The 21,608-nt window shown below is 44.5% G+C and overlaps 1 protein-coding gene across 12 annotated transcripts in view; it reads left to right on the forward strand.

Moving 5' to 3' along the window:
- LOC138772772 (cadherin-like protein 26) overlaps positions 1 to 21,608 on the forward strand; it is a 131,796-nt gene that overhangs the window by 46,945 nt on the left and 63,243 nt on the right. The window lies entirely within an intron of this gene.

Below are 21,608 nucleotides of genomic sequence, written 5' to 3' on the forward strand. Positions count from 1 at the left end.
TCCGGTTTTTTTTTGTTTTGTTTTTTTATAATAGAAGTCAGCTGCATCCGTTTTTCATCCTTTTTTCTTTTTTTTGCAAAAACGGATGAAAAAAAAACGATTGCAAAAACATAGTGTGAACCCAGTCTAGAGTAAACCATATCATATAGGTTTTTTTGTAAGTTTGTATTGACAACATCAATCTTTCAGTTTTGTTGCAAGATTTTTTTGCTATGATCAGATATTATAACCGAATCTTTATGGAAAACAAATTGAATTTGGCTAGTTTTGTTGGAGTTGTAAGCCAGTTCTGGTTAATCCAATGGGATGTTAAACTAGCGCCCCTCCCCCTCCCCTCTCAAGTATCTATATAACCCTAAGTACAATTACACGCACTCTACTGTTCACAGTTATCAGCCATTCCTGGTTATGGGGAATCTGCAGCGCCCCTTGATCACAGGAATCACAGTATTTGCCAGCCACTGTTCACAGTTATCAGCCATTCCTGGTTGTGGGGAAATTGCAGTTTTCTTTGATCACAGGAAGCATAGTCCAATCCCTGCCCCCACAGTTCCTTTTATCTCCCCTTTGTCCATATATGTGTGACTGACACCGGCAGCTTAGGACCACCTTTTGGGGTCTGTATTTTGCACCTTTAGGCACACTGTGGGGTTATGTACAAGCTTCAGATTGTAAGGATCTCTAATATACCCATGGATCCGTTCTGTACCATGATTTCTTATATCCATTTGAAGGCTTAGAGGGCCATGTTCCAGATTTTGCATTCAATATATGATGAGTAACCAAACAGAAGCCATAGGAGACTCCACTCACCAACATAAAGGCACGTGGCTCTGCATTGGTTGAGGCAGGCACTTTTTGGACTTTGCTCTATTTTACGTCGTATTAGGCAGACATCCCTTGAAGTTGTCTACAGTTCTGTAATCGGACCCCTAGGGACTGTGTGTTGTTATATAGAGTCTGTTCCAGATGCAATGCTTTGTGCGGACATGCCCTGTACAATGTCAGTTCCGCCGCATACCTGTCATGTCATGTTATGACCCCTCGGCCTCTGATATCCTTTGAATGGTGTTGCATCTTCCTCTGTTGTCCAGCATTGTGTGGCATTTGACTCTGAAGGGCTCCCATACAGTGGATGTCCACTGATTTTACTGAGTATTGTGTATTTACTCTTATTCAGGGTAATATCTGAAAAGTGGAAAAACCTTGTTAAAGTTTGATTGCATTTTTTTTTTCTTAGCATTTTAAAAATTCCACATTGTCGTTCATACAGTGTACACAACCCATTGTAATTACAAGACACGGAAAGATCTCTGCCTATGTCCTAGCCAGAACAGGTAATGAGGATGAGGCGATCACCATAGTGGCACTTATATTGGCCCAGATCTGCTGTGTGCTACACAAATCAAAATGGCCAATAAAATAATTTGGTAATGCAATCTAGGTTTTAGAATACATGGTCCAGGTTCTGGCAAAATAACTCATACGATGTAATGAGTAAACCTTGCTTGTAATAAAGTCAGATGACCAAGGCAGGATATAAAGAATAACACTGTAGCCTAGAATGATAGTCTAACCAAATCTAATAGTCGTTCATCACAGTGCCATGTAAAATCCCCAAGCAGTGACCATCTCTAGAGAAATTGCTTGTCATACTTATAACCTCCCTGCCAAATACTTGTTACGGTTAAGTCATATTTGCAGAGAACAAATGTCTGCTGATACATAATGCTCAGAATTATTTTAGTACTGTCTACAGCTAGATTTAAAGGGATTCTCCCCAATAAAGTTTGATAAATACTAATCACACCCCATCAGTCATAAAAAAGTTAGGCTTATTTACTGCGGATCAAAACAATGATCTGTACATGCTTGGCTGAGCGTGCATATATATATGGGGGAGGGGTGGGGAAGGATAACTTGTTCCACGAACAGCTGTGTGAGTTGTACGTCTATACACATTTTGTTAAAGTTAATTTAAACAGATGATTTTAACTAAAACAATATTTTGTTGTGTGCAATGTAGCAACAAGCAATTGTTGGAGCTGATCGATGACTGGCTCTCATTGTCTACATAGGAGTTGAAAACTTTCAGCCAATAGTTGGACAAAAGATCTTTTATTCAGGAAAGAATGTGGCAAAAAGATCTCTTGTCCTTCACCCAGTATCATTGATCATGTGCAATTGTAATGGTGCGTTTACACAGACAGATTACTCTGACAGATTTTTAAAGCCAAAGCCAGGAATGGACTATAAACAAAGAACAGATCATTAGGGAAAGACTGAGATTTCTCCTCTTCAAATCCATTCCTGGCTGGCTTAAAAAAATCTGTCAGTTAAACTCTTTCTGTGTAAATGCACCATAATGGCTAAAATGAGTATGGCTGCACCTGAGAAACCACCAGACCATCATTCATTGTAATGTTGTTTCATCTATGTATACTTTCATGTTGTTTAACCTACTTTTTTAAGGGGCATGTACATCTTCAATAAGTGTTGGCCAAATGATCATTTGAATGTTTGACAAAGCCATGTGTTCTTTATGGAGAGGGCTAAGCCAGGCAGCTCTGGTGTCGGCTTATCCCTCCAAGAATACAATGGTCAGGTGGTAAAATTCCAGCACACTCGATTCTTCTCTCCATTGATATCATCTATTGATGGGAGGCTCCATATACCTTATACTGCTGGTGCGCTCTGACAACTTTAGTATAAGGTGCATGGGCACCTTAATATGTTCATGGCCAGCGTTTGTCTTGGCTGCCCATAAAGAGTATGGTTGCTCTGTCTTGTAGCTAAGCTATTTTATATGTCGAGATGTCTATGGTTTACACTAGGAGTTACAATAAGTCATACAATATACAGGTGGGAAAACACTTTGAAGGGTAGCTTTTCTTTTAACAAATTTCTGAAGTTATTATGGTTGAGATTCCGGCTCCTTACACCCATACTGATTGCAGAAATGGACAAGCACGATCACTGAATTTGTCGTCCCTGTTTAGTTTTGCTCTCCTGCTGAATCTGCGCTGTATGGGCTTATATAAAGTGATCAGTGGGGGTCTCATTACCCAGACCCTCACCCATCAAAACCTATAACATCTCAGAAGTTTGGTTTTAAATGCTAGTAATCCTTAACGGATACAGTATGCCATAAATGTATAATAAATGCAGGTCCTACCTCCAACCGACCTGGGTGAGTGTCAGGAACTGCGGTCATCCTCCTGGTGACCACTGACCACCGCATCCATGTGGAGAAAGAATGTAGAGGTGGCCCCTCATCTGCATCGCTTCCCATTCACTTCTGCAGGAGTTCTGAAAATATCAGAGCTGTAGACAGGGGGTAGCTAGGATTCATGGGGCCCCATAGCAAAAAACTCTATCCCCATGAATCCTGTACGCTCCCCCCCCCCCCCCCCCCCCCTGCCAAACACAGACAATGACGCACATACAGTATACACACATAGAGGCACCATTAACATATATACAGATACGCCACTGACATACACACAGGGGCGTAGCTAATGACTCCTGGGCCCTGGTGCGAAAGGTCAACTTGGGCCCCCCCCCCTAGTGGTGTGTATATATATATATATATATATATATATATATATATATATATGTACACCGAGACAGATATTACCAATAACACCAGCATATAAGAAAGATAGGAAGAGAAATATTATCACCATACATATTACCGTCATATTGTTACTGACCAAATCCTGTATACTAAGACCAATAAAACACAGTACCAGATAACAAGTAACAAATAATTCCACCACATACTGACTAACACCAACGCTGCTACTAACACCACCACATACTGACTAACACCACCTCTGCTACTGACTATTACCACCACCTACTAACACCACCGCTGCTACTGAATAACATCCACTGTACATGTATCACCGCATCCAGTCATATAGAGGTGGACGCAGCTCCACACAGGCTCTATACACCATATACATTACAGTGCAGTTATATCCGGTGACTTACAGGGGACGTCTTCTCTGATCGGAGTTCTTCCCTTTTCATCTTCTTCTCCATCCATCCTGGGCCATCATGAACTTCTCCGAGCCACGAATCCACAGAATCTGCCAGACAGACATATTAGGCTCCTCACACTGACACCATCCTCATCTCTCTACAAACTGCACATTTTTATTGGCCCCTTTATGCCCTCATTTAGTGGTTAGGCTGACTCTATGTGACCCCCTTATAGTTTATGCCCTATATGTAGCCTCCTTATAGATGGTCCTCCTCTGTGTATCCCCCCTTATAGTATATGCCTCCTACTATGTAGCCTCCTTATAGATGCCCCCTCTGTGTATACCCCCTTATAGATGGCCCCCTCTCCCCCTATGTTGCCCCCCTTATAGATTGCCCCCTCTCCCCCTTATAGATGCCCCCCTTATAGATGGCCCCTTCCCCCCCTTATATATATTGCCCCCCTATAGATGGCCCCTTCCCCCCCTTATATATATTGCCCCCCTATAGATAGCCCCCTCTCCTATAGATGGCCCCTTCCCCCCCCTTATAGATGCCCCCCTCTGCTATAGTTGGCCCTTCCCCCCTTATAGATGGCCCACTAACCCCCCTCCTTATAGATGGTCCCCTTCTTCCCCCCCTTATAGATGATCCCCCTCTTCCCCCCCTTATAGATGGCCCACTCTCCCCCCTCCTTATAGATGGTCCCCTTCTTCCCCCCTTATAGATGATCCCCCTCTTCCCCCCCTTATAGATGGTCCCCCTCTCCCCCCCTTATAGATGGTCCCCTTCTTCCCCCCTTATAGATGGTCCCCTCTCCCCCCCCCTTATAGATGGTCCCCTCCCCCCTTTAGATGGCCCCCTCCCCCCCTTATAGATGGTCCCCTCTCTTGCCCCCCTTTATAGATGGCCACCTCCCCCCCCCTTTATAAATGTCCCCCTCTCCCCCTCCCTCCTATAGATAGCCCCCTATTTCCTTTATGAAAACAAATAAAAAAAACACACACAACTCACCTATCAACGCGCTCCCCCGGCGATCTTCTTCTTCAGCCTCTGTCTGCCCCCGCATCATGCGCTGCTGCCGGGGGTGTCGCGTCCTATCCCCGGCAGCGTGCGCATCATAGAGTTCCCTGTGCTGAGACCTCCAGCACAGGGAGCGTCTCTAATGTGCGCTCCCTGTGCCGGAGGTAACAGGCACACAGGGAACTCTATGATGCGCACGCTGCCGGGGATAGGACACGACACCCCCGGCAGCAGCGCATGATGCGGGGGCAGACGGAGGCGGCCTCTTGTGACCGCAAGCAACACAATGTTGCTTGCGGTCACAAGAGGGATTGATGAGGGGGGGCCTCAGGGGCCCCGCGGGCCCCCCCTTGTGGCGGGCCGGGTCGCAGCGGCGACCGCTGCGACCCTGGTAGTTACGCCACTGCATACACACATATATACGCTGTAATGTGATTACACTATTGCTGATGTATACACCATGAGTAGACTGTACACAGGGAAATCATCTCAGTGTAATAAGAAATACTCAACCAGAAATAAAAGAAAATGCAGCAGATATAAATGGTGGGTTCTTTTATTAGATCTATTTAGATTTATTACATCTTTGGGAGCAAACCTGTCAATCACTTGAGACACTACTGACATACACAAACACACACATATACACCAGTGCTACAGACATTGCTGACATACACACACATATAGCCACAGATACATACACATACTGACATATAAATATATACACAGATACATATATACACACACTGACATATACCCACAGATACATATATACACTCACTGACACACATACACAGCACTTACAGCTCCCAGGCTTCCCCCTCCTCCTCCTGTAGTCCGGGCTGATCTTCACATAGAAGTATTCAGGACCTTTGGGTCATGTGACCCAAAGGTCCTTCATCCCTCTCCTGGGCCGTCCAGGACCTGGCAGGTCCTGCTCCTCTGTTCAGCCCGCTCACCCGGCACTACAGTGAGGGGGCTGAACAGTGCAGTGGGGGTCCCTCTTCCTCTCTGGACCCCTGGGGGTACAGTGGTCGGTATCTAGCATGAAGGCAGGGCAGGCTTCCTCGGGCCCCCTTCCTGCAGGGGCCCCATAGCAGTCGCCTTCCCTGCCTTCATGGTAGCTACACCACTGGCTGTAGAGAGGACAACTATGGCTGACCCCAGTTCATGAATTAGGACTGCATGATATCTGATGCATTATGGGTATAGTCCACTTCCCAAAAGATGTATTGATATATTTTCTGTCCTCTATGAAATCTATGCATGGATCCCAGGATGGATTTTACTACAATAACATCGCACTGTAAGATAGTAGTCTGCTGCTTGTATGACTTGTTAGGTTATGCTGGAAGTTATAGTTTTGCAATAGCAGGAGTGCCACAATACCATTATAGGATGTTACATGCAGCCGTAATGGTGACATAGAACTTCAGGACAAGGCATGTAAGCGGCTCATCGTTTTAATATTTTATAGCATGTAAACTATTCATACATTTTCTATTGTTTCAGCAGGGTTTACTTGTTGCTCTGTGCATAGTTTTACAACCTTCTTATCACCACATCCGCCCTGTATCATTATTAGTTTAGATATCTTTGGTAGATAAATTACGGCCTGTGACATCTTGTTTTGGCTCTGTATTTGGCCATATGCTTGAAAAGCACCAAGTGGTATGAAGTGCTAAAGCATTGTAAGGCTATGTTCACACAACGAATGAGACCGGCCGGGTCACGGAACGGCTGGTCTCTGGCCGGATCATCTCTGCCGGTACTTAAGTCCTGGCCGGGTGATCTTTCCGGCCGCAGAGCTCTGATGCGGGCGCATTAGCGTGCGCCCGCATCAGAGCTTCCCATAGCCCACAGTGAAGCGAGCGGCCGGAGCCGCTCGCTTCACTGTGTGAACTGACAGGCCTTTCTGCTGCCGGAATTCACTGTATTCCGGCCGCAGAAAACGGACATGTCAGTTTTTTCCGGCGGCGTATGGGATCCCGGCCGGAGCGCATACAATGTGTGTACGCTCCGGACGGGATCCCATTGCAAATAAGGCATTGTTCCACACCGCAAAACTACGGCCGTAGTTCTGCGGCGAGCCTAATACTGTAAGTTTTTAGTGTATTGTGAACAGTGACTTATGGTTATATAGATGCACTTTGTTACTTTGGACATTGACCATAGCTTTCACTTGTCGGTGTTAGGTTGTGTTCACCCATTGTATTTTGGCTAGTGTTTCAGTCAATGTATTGGTCAATATTTGTAGCCAAAATCAGTAGTGGACCTCACAAAGAAAAACTATAATAGAAAGGTGTGCAAATTTTCTGTGTTTTCAACCCACTCCTTGTTTTGGTTGAAAAAATACTGACCAAAATACTGTGTGTGAACATAACCTTAAGCTGACAGATTATGTTTTTTTTTTTTGCATAAAACAGGTTGTTTGCATGTAATTAGTTATACTATATTATTAGTTATGGAAGTTATATCCTTTGATGTCCTTGACAATTCAGGATTCCTTGGAGCATTAAATAGACACAGTGATTTCAACAAACGTTGCATAGATAGCGAAAGCGAATATAAGAAACTTTGTATTATATCTTATCAGTAAAAAATTCTTTCTTCTTCTGTTATCCAGCATCTTCCGTCTTCCTACTAAATTGTCATTCACAGTCAAAATCAGCTTAGAAACAGCTTTTGTTTAATGGAGACACCACATTAAAACAGTGAGGCAGGTGAGATTCTGAGCAGAGTCCGCGGTGCAGGTTCTGCTTGGAATTTCTGCCTGTTTTCTGCACAGTGTGAACGGGTCCTAAAGGCTCTATTACACCAAGCGAATACCGGCCATACTTGGCTGATTAAAGAAAAAAAACTACAGGAGGGTCTTCTCCGTAGAAACATATCTCATGGGCTATATGTCCTGCATTGCACAGACAACCCATTCATTTGAATAAACACTGTGTAATGCTTATTTTCCATTGTGGTGGTGCTGCAGGGAAATTGAACACTCAGTTTAAAGGGTTGTCATTGTTCTCTATAAATCCTAGAGAACACAGCCAATCCCCAATTTAAACAGGTTCTCTGGTGTAAACAATTGCACAGCAATGAGCAGAGTTTCCCCCTGCTAGGACCCTCAGCAATTGGGTGTGGGAAACCTGGCGATAAGGGTGGGTTCACATTGAGGAATCCGCACGGAGAAGTTCTGGCGGATTCCGTCGCTCATCCTCGCTCGCAGCCGCACACATCTCCACCTGTGCCATAGACTCAATTCTAAGGGAGGGCAGATTCTGCTGTCTGCCCGTAGAATTGGCATGTCAATTCTTTCGGCAGGCAGCAGAATTTGCCCGCCCATAGAATTGAGTCTATGGCACAGGTGGAGATAGGATGAGTGACGGAATCCGCCAGAACTTCTCTGTATGGATTCCTCAATGTGAACCCACCCTTATCGCCAGGTTTCCCCCACACCCAACTGCTGAGGGCCCTAGCAGGGGGAAACTCTGCTCATTGCTGAGCAATTGTCTACACCAGAGAACCTGTTTAAATTGGGGATTGGCTGTGTTCTCTAGGATTTATACAGAGCAATGACAACCCTTTAATAAACTGAAGCTGACCTGGTGATCAGCTGATTGCTTGGCTTCTGTTGCAGGGATGATCTGTTTAATCTGGTAATACATTCCTTCTATAGCGGCCAACAAGTATTACATGCTTTTATTCATATTGTCATTCACTTCCAAGAGGCAGGATTTTGCGGAATACTGTATGTGATAACCAGGAAATATATATATATATTTTTAAGGGAATGTATCACCTAGATTTTTTTTTCTACTGATCAGAGCTGGATACTGAATAATGTTCTTTGTTTCTAATCTGTTATTTTCTGGTTGTTATTTTTTTTAATTAAAATGTGTATACACCATAAGGCTATGTTGACACAATGTATTTTTTCGTATTTCTATGGCCGTTGTTGCCAACTGCAACAACGGTCGTTGTTAACACGAGAAAATACGTTGCCCGGCTGTCTATGGGATCCCGGCCGGAGCGTATACATATAGCGGCGCCGCAAACAACTGATATGTTAGTTTTTTGCGGCCGCTATTCAGTGAATAGTGGCCGCAGAAAGTCCTGTCAGTGCACACTATGGAGCGAGCAGCTGCGGCCGCAAGCTTCATAGTGTGCTGTGGGGAGTTCTGATGTGGGAGACGCTGATGCGCCCGCATCAGAACTCTGCGGCGGGAAAGATCATTTGGACGGTACTGCAGTACCGGCTGGGATGATCTTTTCAGAGATCGGCCGCTCTGTGACCCAGCTGGGTCAAGGAAAAGTGTCTTACGCCATGTGATTATGGCCTTATATGGGCTGCCATCTTGCCTGAGCTGTTCCAACAGCATTAAGAAGTATGCTTTACAGCAAGCCCCATGAGAAAGACTTCTGAGCATGCTCAGTGACCTTTACAGAGGTCTTTCTACAGGGAGAGGGAGTTGTGAACAGTTATTGTGTGTACCTCTGTTATCTATATACTGGTGTCACCTGTCACTGTGCTTCTCTCTGTGTTATCTGTATACTGGTGTCACTGTATACTGGTGTCACTGTACTCCTAACTGTGATGATAAGAAGGAGACTGCTAGGAAATTATCTGTACTTAACAGGAAGTCTCAGCTTAGTTTTAGACCTAGTGAACTGATAGATTTCAGAATTATTTTGTAATAGATAATAAAGGGTCTTTAAAAATGTCTTTTAAAATGTGGTTGTGATGGTGCGATGTGGTGTGTTGGGTGCTGTAAGTCATATCATTTGTGCTATGTTCATATTTTATGGATTTTAGGAGTGTCTTAGGGCCCTATTTCATTATCGTTTGCATAATTGTTAACGATTAACGATCTCAAACGACCGCTATTGCGAAAGACCTGAAAACGTTCACTCATTTCCATGGAACGATAATCGTTACTTAGGATCGTAATTGCGATAGGTTTTTCTTCGCTATTGCGTTCATATCTATTGCGAACGACCGAACAATGTCTTATTCAATGCGAACGTTTTGCGAACGAGCAACGATAAAAATAGGTCCAGGTCTTATAAAGCGATCAACAATTTCTCGTTCGGTCGTTAATCGTTAACTGCATTTCAACCGAACGATTATTGTTTAGATTCGAACGATTTAACGATAATCTGAACGATAATCGTCCGGTGGAATAGGGCCCTTATACTCTATACTATTCTGTGTATTCCCTGTCTTGTCTAGACTCTTAACAACATTACAGGAAGGTGTGATAATTGAATTAGCTCATTGGCTATCTGCAGCCTGGAGGTGTCTATTCATGGTGTCCATTCATGACACCATATTTGCTCTCCAAATATTGGAGATCACCCCCTGCAGTGGCCTGATTGCTGAGGCTCCAGGCAGGCTAGAGGTAAATGCTTTGTGGGACACCAGCACCCCAGAGATTAGAAGCAATGGGAGACACTACCATATTGATCCCTAAGAGGAAAGGTGTGACCACATCTCCCGGGATATCTACTCTCTTGCTGGACTATTTAATGCTTTGTGTGGTGGAGTGTTGGCAAAAACTCCTACTAAATAGCACTAGATGAAGTCACAGATCCCAGTTACTGGTGTATTTATTGGGAATTTTACACAGTTTAGAGTTATTGTACAGTATAGTGTATATTGTACAGTTATTGCGCTGGGGACCCTTGGTGTCTCTGTCTGCCTTGGTTATTGGGGATTAGGGGAATACTCACTCCTCCAGTGGGCTAAAAAAAACAAGTTCTTTAACTTTTCTTAAACACGAAATTCGCATAACATGACATGTTCTGGACAAAGCAATGACGTGTTTTCAAGTTGCCCTTTGTAGAGCTAGTATTGTGCCACTGGTTCCGTACCATGTTGAACTTGCATGATTCTGACTACAAACCCTTTGTTGCCCACCCCCACCTGTTTGCCAGACCACTGACAAAGACCTTTGCCTCAATCTGGACTCCTGGTGCTTTGCATAGATATCTTTTGGCCCTCAAAGTCAGCTGTCTATACCAGGACCACTCCTGAAGGTAGTGACAGGATAGTCCCCTGCAGCGAAGGGTGAAAACAATGGGGGTATTTAGACAACGCCCTGGGGAGTGGCCAAAGTCAAACTGGTTAGGTGTCACATTCCTTCCACACCTGCTGTATCAGAATCATGGTAACCCAGTGACAATAGTAACGACTGTTCTGTAACTTTATGAAAGATTTAAAGGGATATTTCAGCCCTTGTGTAAAAAGTAATATGCTGTGGGGTGAATAAAAAAACATACTTAGAAAGCCCTGGTGCCGAGAACATTTGGATGTGTCTGTTCCCTTAATCTCTTCTTCCTGCTTCTGACACAAGGTTCTTGGGAGCCGGACGTACTACTGTCTCAGCCAGTGATTGGCTGACTTGGCAGGTTCTGCTTACAAACTCTCATCTTGGATGGATGCAGAGGAGGGCAACCATGGTCATTAAGGGAATAGGTAGGCTACAGAACCTAGACAGATGATCAAACTTGGGGTTATTTAGTTTATCCTTAGGGGCAATCTGAGCACAATGTACATATATACAGTATGAATGGACAGTATGATCTTTCTAGTGATCTTTTTACTCCCAGGCCTGTAACCATAACAAGGGGGAATCCTCTACTTCTAGAGGAAAAGGTTTCACCACCAGCACAGACTAAGACTCTTTACTGTAAGAGCAGTGAGACTATGGAAAACTCTGCCACATGATGTTGTCATGGCTGATTCACTAAATAAGTTCAAGGGAGGCCTAAATGCTTTTTCTCGAAAAATATAATATTAAAAGTTCTGGGCACTATATTTCATGTGATAGGATGCTGATCCAGGGATTTATTCTGATTGACATATTGGAGTCGAGAAGGAAGTAACTACTTTGCTACTTATAGCTCACACATGTCCAATATGTTCCCATCTTATCTAACCCTTTTCAACCTTTTTTACTCTTTCAAAAAATTGTTGTCACTTTGAGAAATCCTTTATTGAGAAATCAAAAAAAATTCCACTTGGGGATCTTTTAAACTAGATCTGTCTTGAGTTCTTGATGCGCTCAATAAACAATCTCTGTCACTGGAAACACAAAAGTCTTTATGAGAAAAGCTCTTGAGGATGCTCCGATACTCTTAGTTCTGTTCCAACAGTGTTGATTTCTGTTGCTCGCTCTATAGTGTGCTGTGGTGAGTTCTGATGCGGGCGTGCATGGATGTGCCGGCATCAGAACACTGCGGCCGAAAAGATCATCCAGCCACTACCGCATTCCCTACTCTAAATGCATTGCATTACACATCTGTTATGAAGACCGGTGCTCAACCATCAGCGGTGACCCAAGTAACATGCATCAGTGATATCTGTCACAGTTGCTTTTTCTGGGTTGCTGAAAAGCACTTTATCTGCTAGTTAACCATCAAAACCATCCACCTGGTAACATCTTAAGAAAACATTTTCTAGTGTTTTAACATAACTTGAAAGCTTGACATTTTCTCTACATATCGTGTGTAGCTCTGAAACTGCTAATCTCCATGATCCTACATGTCCAGCTGTGAAGATCAAATTACAGTCATTACGACTATTATGTGAATGACTTACAATTTCTACAAAGACTGTATACACGTTGCATAAAATCGGAAAGATCCCTCAGTGACAATACATTGGTCATAGATTGCCACCTGTGAGTCTTAATGCCCCAGGTTTGTTGCATGATGGACACTAGCAACACCCCACACACCCCATGCAGTTTTGGGCACAAAGTAAGGGTCCTATTCCACGGGCCAAGCAGGGCCCGATCAACAATGTAAATGAGCGCACATCTGCTAGATCAGAAGTTTACTGGGCCTATTCCATGACCCCGATGATCGTTAAGCGATGTCCTTGCTGCCCTCGTTTCATACATTACCTGTCCGGGCTGCAGGTCTTCTCCTTCTTCCTCCTGGTCCCGCGCCGCAGCAGCTTCAGAGCGGCTTGTCTGAACTGACAGACTGCTCATCCAATCACTGGCCGCGGCGGTTCCGGACAGTGATTGGCTAAACGGTCTGTCAGTTCAGACAGCCCCGCTCTGAAGCTGCTGCGGTGCGGGACCGGGAGGAAGAAGGAGAAGACCTGCAGCCCGGACAGGTAATGTATGGTGCTGCTGAAATCGTCGGTAGCCGCCGCGCACCGCTATTCCACCATAGCGATGCGCTGGTGGCGAACGATGATTTTAGGTCTGAACCTAAATAAATGATCAGCTGATGACACGACCATTGGCTGATCGTTCTCTCTATTCCATGGAGCGATAATCGGACGAATCAGGCAGATTCGGCCGGTTATCGCTTCTTGGAATAGGCCCCTAAGTGATACAGGAGAACTTCAGTCCCCTGAAGATTACAAACATTGGGGTTATTTCGTTTGGAAAAATACAATTTAGAGGGTCGCCTGATAAGTATGTGCAAATATATCAACAGTCAATACATCTGATCTGTCTAATGATCTAATAATACTCCTAGAAAGGATTCTTTACTGTAAGAGCAGTGAGTCAATGGCAGTGAGATTATGGATTCTTTACTGTAAAAGCAGTCAAACTATGAAATTGTCTACTGTAGAGATTTCATAGTCTCTGTGCTTATACCCACAGGATAGGTGATAAATGTCTAAATGGGGGTCTGACACTACCACCTGATTTAAATATTAGCGGAGGTCCCAGTAGTCAGACCGCACCGATCAGACACTGATCCTGCAGATAGGAAATACTTTATTATGTAAAAACCCCTCTAAGTAGTTCTTTAGTTGTGTGCAGAATCCAGATGATGTCAGGGATAGTATTAACAAAGTCTGAACCCTGGAGCTGTCATCTTTGTGTAATAGTTCTCACCTAAGAGACAATCTGATATTAAGTCCTGTTCCTCCCATGTGGAAATAATTACTCCAAGCAACATTATAATTTATTGGAGATTTATAGTGATGTGGCGGATTATATGAGCTTGTCAGAACAGCGGAACAATTCTGCCTTGTCATAAGCTTAGCACACGGCTGGAATGTTTATATAGTATGTGTTATCATGTGAATTCGTACAGAGGCAGAGGGAATATGCCCCAATACGCCATGTGATGGAGGTAGATGGGGCTTATATATATGAACAACTTTACCTAATTTTGCAAGCAAAAGCATGCCTTTTACATTAACAGACACACCTAAGAAGGTGCAGTGTTTAAGAAAGGGGAGGATAGAACTAAGATGCAATTTATAACATGGCTTAGAGTGTTTGTTAGCAGTGGATTTGGCCGCGCAGATACTGTACCTTGGCTCACACTTGTTTGTGAGCAAACAGATTTGGCAGTGGTTCTAAGCATGCTCATAGACTTTAATTACAGGACTAATACTTTACAGAAATAGATAGTTTAGACAATGGATAACAACCAATATGGCTGCCATACTCCTATCCATCCACTTCTCTAATATATTAATGCATAAGTAGGTGAATTAGCCATTGAAGACTAGGAAAGCTGGATGACAACTTCTACTGTAGTGCCATCGGTAGTAGTTGTCATCCCTCTTGACACCTTAGGACACAATGGAAAGCTGCTGCAAACAGAGTTTTCTGCCCACATGTGTGGAGAGTTGTTGGGACGGTATGTGTTTGGAGGAGTTGGCCCATATGTGTTGAGAGTTGTCGGACGGTATGTGTTGAGAGTTGTCGGACGGTATGTGTTGAGAGTTGTCGGACGGTATGTGTTGAGAGTTGTTTGCCCTTATGTGTTCAGTTGTTTGCCCATTTGTGTTGATAGTTGTTGGACGGTATGTGTTTGGAGTTGTTGGCCTGTATGTGTTGAGGGTTGTCTGCCCGTATGTGTTGAGGGTTGTCTGCCCGTATGTGTTGAGAGTTGTCGGACAGTATGTGTTGAGAGTTGTCGGACAGTATGTGTTGAGAGCTGTCGGACAGTATGTGTTTGGAGTTGTTGGCTCACATGTGTTGTTGGCCCAGTATGGGCTGGCTTCCATCATTCTACAGGCTGTCATAAGGCTGGAAGAGTTCTTGACAGAAGACTTGTCAAAATCCAGAGATAAGTGAAGATGAAGTAGGTGAGGTCTCAGCAGCACAACACAAATTCCAGCTAGGTCAAAAGATAGCCCAGATAGATTATACATCAAATAGGCTACAAGGCTAAAGGGCCAAGGCATCTATAACAAGATACCATACACCATATACAGAAGAATGGCATTAAAACAAATTCATTCCCCATACTGAGTTTTTCTTGGCCCAGCATATATATATATATATATATATATATATATATATATATATATATATATTTATATATATATATCAGTTAACTGAATATCTTCTTTTCCCCCCTTGTGTATTAACTATTGTAATCATCTGACTGTTGGCAGGGGCATTATCTCATAATGAAAAATAGAAATCATTTAAAAATACTTACTGAATGTGTAACTTGTTTATGGGATATAGGAATCAGGCAAGTGGATTTCAACTACCTGTTCCTTTTGCTTCCAGAAAGACAAGCCACTACCAAAGCAGTCTGGTAGCGGATTCAACCCCCCCCCTACACACAGTCACACACACACTCGCTACTGAAAACACTTGGCCAAATTGAGTGTGCATGTGTGTTGAGGGATTGGATAAAATAGCAGGGCATTCAACCTAAGGGTACGTCCACATTTAGCGGAACCCCCGCCTCCTGCTTCAGGGTCTCAATGTAACATGTTGCACGCCTCCGCTCTCCGCTCAATGCATTAACATGTCAACAGATTACATTGAGACACTGAAACAGGCGGGATTCAAGCGGAGTCCGTGGCAAGGGTTCTGCTTGGAATTTCCGCCTGTTTACCCTAATACCGCCTGGAGTGTATGACTTAATCTTTTAATTTGATAAACAGACCATACAATTGTTTTTCTCAAGTAGATTTTTTACCTACATAATCTCCAGGTATGCAATGACTTTACACCCCAGGTCATACTACACAGGATTAGGACTACACAGGAGTTCTTAAAGTGTACATGTCATATCAGGTGACTTTTCAGGATGAGCTGTCCTGTGTGTGTACAAGGAGCTGCAGGAACAAGTCGTAACCAGTAGCCAGCAAAAAGAATAAAGAATTTTTTTGTCTGATAAGATATATTACAAAGTTTCCTGTATTTTCTTGTACTATTGATCTACGCAATGTTTTCCTATTTAACGAGAACACCCCATTCCATTAAAATCATGGGGAAAAAAGTTATGATTTATAGTACAGTATAGCTATGTAGGACAGTAAAAATGGTCAAACGTGGACATTACCTTTAAGACTCGTTTACATGAGGAAATTATTATGCATATCTGAGAAAGCATAATGTCTGAAGGAAAAGGGGAAAAAACTGTAGAAATATATAGCGGTTTCTTATTTGTCATTACAGCATTAAAAGTCACTAGCTCAGGACTTAGCTGCTGTGGTGCGACTATGTAGATGTCTATGATATACAGTGTGCACCCCCAGCCTGCTTCTTTGTATTCAAAGGAGTCTGAGAAATTTAGATGTTAAGAAGTTACCTCTGGGTCGTGTGCATTTAGTGATCATGGCATAAAGGTTCCTGCTTGCTGGATCCATAGAAACCTTACATTAGGCAGAATACAGTAGCAGCTTTAGAGAGCTAACTGTTGTATATGTGACCACCAGCTACCAGTCTCATCCGTACACAGTAAGGGTTACAAGCCGCACTACAGTTATATCCTGAGGGTGAGCAAAGGAGCGACATACATGTAATACTCAGACAGCTGCCCTGCCCGGAATGTGCCGATAAATGTGTTTTCTGTAGACAATAGACATGGCAATGGTAACAATGAGCTGAAAGGGGATGGACACACATTAGCTCACATAGAAAAATGGAGTGTAAAGATCTGAGCGACTGTGACAAGGGACGCATAGTGATGTGTAGACAATGGGGTCAGACCATCTCTAGAACAGCCAGCCTGTGGGGTGTTACCGGTGTGTAGCGGTCAGTACCGACCAAAAGTGTCCAAGGAAGGATGAACAGAGACCGGGGAAGGGTCATGGGGCCAAAGGACCAAGGATGTGTGTGGGTGTAAAGGATAGCTTGTCTGGTCCTGTCTCACAGAAGAGCTGCTGTAGAGGAAACTGCTGAAAAGCTTCTGCTATCTATGATGAGGAGTAAGATCAGACAGAGATTGTTGTGTATGGGGCCCCGCAGAGCGATGAGAGCCTATGTGACCCCCCCATCCACCACCAAAGTGTCTACAATGGGCATTAGTACTGGAGCATGGAGCAATGGAAGTAGGTGTCTGATGGATCATGTTCTTCATCATTTGGACAGCAGGGTGAATATGCATCACTTACCTGGGAAAGACATAGGACCGTGATGCACTATGGGAAGATGACAAGCCGGTGAGAGAAGTGTTGGGTCTGTACAGGGTTCTCAGCTTCAGGATGGAAACAAGTGATCCTATTCACTGACAACAAGCAGAGAAAATGTTAAGAAATGGAAATCCAAAGTATAATAGAAAGTTGCAAAACTTTACTTTTTTAAATTCTAAAATTACTGACATTTTCAGACAAGTTAAAACATGAAAAACAGATCCTTTTGAAGGGTCATAGTGAAAATATGGTGCAAAACTTCTCTATGCCAAGATAACGCTTCAATACATAAAACTGCAATGCCCCTTTAACAAGAAGACCACTATTGGGACGTCGTCTGTGAGGGCTGTTCAGTCTTTACTCAGTATATTGTGTATGGCCGAATACATCTAATGATAGGAGCCTAGAGGTTCAGCATTCCTAGAGAATGTGGAGTGGTCATGTTAAAACTTCACCATCACGTGGATGCCGCCGGCAGTGAACCTCTGCTGTTGTATCATGTGTGTACAGTAAACTATAAGGGGATATATAGGAATTGACCAAAGCTGCTGCCTGGTGTTAATTCTACCAAGACAATAGTGCTATAGTATTTGACTTATACATGTTACATGATCTGGAGACATAGCTAGTGTCGCTGTTTGTAGCAAATTTACATTCAAGTGACATACAAATGTTACAAAACTACAATTTCCATCATGCCTGGACCAGTGGCAGACACAGACTGCATAGGGCCCTTGTACAACAAATTTTGCCTGCCCCCCCCCCCCATAAGCAAACCATGCCACCACATCCTTGGCTGCCCCTCATACACACTACCCATCCTGCCTGCCCCCCATACACACTACCCATCCTGGCTGTCACCCATCCCCATACACACTACCCATCCTGGCTGCCCCCATTCCCACACACTACTTATCCTGGCTGTCACCCATACACATTACCTATCCTGGCTGCCCCCCATACACACTACCCATCCTGGCTGTCACCCATCCCCACACACTACCCATCCTGGCTGCCCCCATTCCCACACACTACTTATCCTGGCTGTCACCCATACACTTTAAAGGGCTTTCTTCACAAACAATACTTTTTACCTATGTGCAGGATAGGTCATAAGTGCCTGATTGCTGGGGGTCCCACCACTTGCACGCCCACAGTCATGAGAACTGGGGGTCCAGTGTCCCCTGATTGAATGAAGATTCAGTCGGGCATGCATGCTACTACTTATTTTAGCACTATGCGTCTGATGACAAAGGTAAAGATAGGTACTTGGTGGTTTCTGGCAGCCCAATAGAAGTGCATGTAATTCATGATCATTGGAGGTTCCAACACTGTCACTACGCGATGAGACACTTATGACCTGTCAGTGGATATGGGATAAGTGTGAGAAAACCCTCTAAAGCTTCAAGGGCCTTTTACACGGGCTGATTATCGACCAGGAGTGTTGCAAGAAATGCTCTTGTGGCCAATAATTGTCTTGTGTGCCCATACACACTACCTATCCTGGCTGCCCCCATTCCCACACACTACTTATCCTGGCTGTCACCCATACACACTACCCATCCTGGCTGCCCCCATTCCCACACACTACTTATCCTGGCTGTCACCCATACACACTACCCATCCTGGCTGCCCCCCATACACACTACCCATCCTGGCTGCCCCCATTCCCACACACTACTTATCCTGGCTGTCACCCATACACATTACCTATCCTGGCTGCCCCCCATACACACTACCCATCCTGGCTGTCACCCATCCCCACACACACTACCCATCCTGGCTGCCCCCATTCCCACACACTACTTATCCTGGCTGTCACCCATACACACTACCCATCCTGGCTGCCCCCCATCCCCACACACAATACCCCACCTGACCCCCCAGTGGTCCTCCAGGTCATCAGGATGCCATGGACACCAATGTATCACCGCCAAGTAACACCCCGAGGCAGGGCCGGAATCGTGGCGCTGCTGTGGCCGGCCATGGCTCACATATCCAATGCAGTATGTGGGGCGGGCAGTGGCTGCTGGCATCTCAACGCTGGCAGGCAGTGGGTGGCAGGACATCTGATCACGCATCTGGTTAATGGGTGGATGGACAATATATCACCTATGCGGTGGGGTCCGGGGCAGTGGAGGGGTCCGCTAGACAGAGGCTCAGAGTCCGAGCCTGAAGGGCCCCTCTGTTGGCCTGGGCCCTTGTGCAGCTGAACAGGTTGCACAAGTGATATGTCTGCCACTGGCCTGGACAGCAAAAGCTAAAGTTTTGTCTGTCCAGACATGATGGGAATTGTAGTTTTACAACAGCTGGAGGGCCTGAATTTGACATCCCTGATGTAGGAATTTTATTATACAAGCTAAATAAGAAAAAGACAAAACAAAACCCTGTCCCATAAGGAAGTGGACTGTTCAGACTCTTACAATCTCTGTAGAAAGGAGGTGTTATTTCAGCATCATAAGGCAGTGATATTTCGCCACACTTTTTTTTTTTAGTATACCTGTAAGGTCCTGTTCACAATGAGCAAGAACATCGGAATTCCGCGGCGGAGCTCTCTGCCGCGGAATCCCGCCGTGCTCAGTGTGCTGCTTTGAGTGGATGAAAGGGCGTGCGCGTGTCCGCTTCCTCGCCTCTCCACTCAAAGAAATGACGTCACTTCTTTGAGCGGAGAGCGGCGGCAGCGGAGGAGCACACACCTTCTCATTCACTCAAAGGAGCACACTGAGCATGGCGGGATTCCGCGGCGGACCTCTTTGATGTTCTTGCTCAGTGTGAATGGGGCCTATAGTGATAAAAAAATTATCACAGTGCAGCACTGCGCACAATATTTTAAAAAAAATTTTCAAACTGGCATCTATTTGACAGTACGACGTGAATGTTGTCCATGTCCCTGACCATTCATAACATTGTATTAGGAGTCTCTAGCACTGGCAGCCAGCATGAGACCTAGTACTGTAGAATTGCATTATTCTGGGTGTTTTGCTGGCTATGGAAACAAAGCAGAAGACTCCCTCTCCTAAAATACATTTATGAACAACCTGGAGTGTGATCAGTGGCCACTTCATACAGGTATTTAGATGCCAATGTGAAAACTATTTTAGAAACCTCATTATTGTGCACAGTGCTGCCCTATTATAATTTTTATCATATAACTTTACAGGTACACTTTAAAGGGCTTTCCCCACAAACAATACTTTTTACCTATGTGCAGGATAGGTCATAAGTGCCTGATTGCTGGGAGTCCCACCACTTGCACGCCCACTGTCATGAGAACTGGGGGTCCAGTGTCCCCTGATTGAATGAAGATTCAGTCAGGCATGCATGCTACTACTTATTTTAGCACTATGCGTCTGATGACAAAGGTAAAGAGAGGTACTTGGTGGTTTCTGGCAGCCCAATAGAAGTGCATGTAATTCATGATCATTGGAGGTTCCAACACTGTCACTACGCGATGAGACACTTATGACCTGTCAGTGGATATGGGATAAGTGTGAGAAAACCCTCTAAAGCTTCAAGGGCCTTTTACACGGGCTGATTATCGACCAGGAGTGTTGCAAGAAATGCTCTTGTGGCCAATAATTGTCCCATGTAAAAGTGACACCGATCAGCTAAGGACCGGGAAAACGATTCAGGTGATTGTGGGTTTGAAACCTGCTTCAGAATTTCTCATTGGCTGCACTGTGTAAACAGGGGATGTGAGGCCAATAACGATAAAGGCAAACTGACAGCACAGATATACATATATCCATACTGTTAATTTCACGATCACAAATCAGTGCATACTTACTGTACCTAATGAGCTGCTGCTGTATTCTGATCTGGAAACTGACAGCTCAGATATATGTATATCCATGCTATCCCTTTCCATGGCTGCACCAACAATACATGGATCGATCGTGCGGCCCAGCCACTTCATTTCTCATGCCATGTAAAAGCACTGCAAACGAGTGCCGAGCTCCCTGATCGGCACTTATTTACGTCTGCCCATGGCCGAGAAATTGTGTAATGTAAAAGAACCCTTACTTGCATCAGTTCTCATTTCTGAGACCCAGAACAATCCAGGGGGCTGAGTGACAATGCACTCTCCACTCCCTGCCTGGTGGCGACATCCAGCAACTTGGATTTGATTGACAGCTGGGAAGAGAAGCGTGTTACCACACACTCTCCCCGGCTGTATCTCTGGATCACAGTCATTCTCAGGGATGAGACCTAGTGCAATCAGTAACTTTTGATATCTGAAGAG

The sequence above is a fragment of the Dendropsophus ebraccatus genome, chromosome 14 (genome assembly GCF_027789765.1).
Source record: "Dendropsophus ebraccatus isolate aDenEbr1 chromosome 14, aDenEbr1.pat, whole genome shotgun sequence".
NCBI classification, from domain to species: Eukaryota; Metazoa; Chordata; class Amphibia; order Anura; family Hylidae; genus Dendropsophus; species Dendropsophus ebraccatus.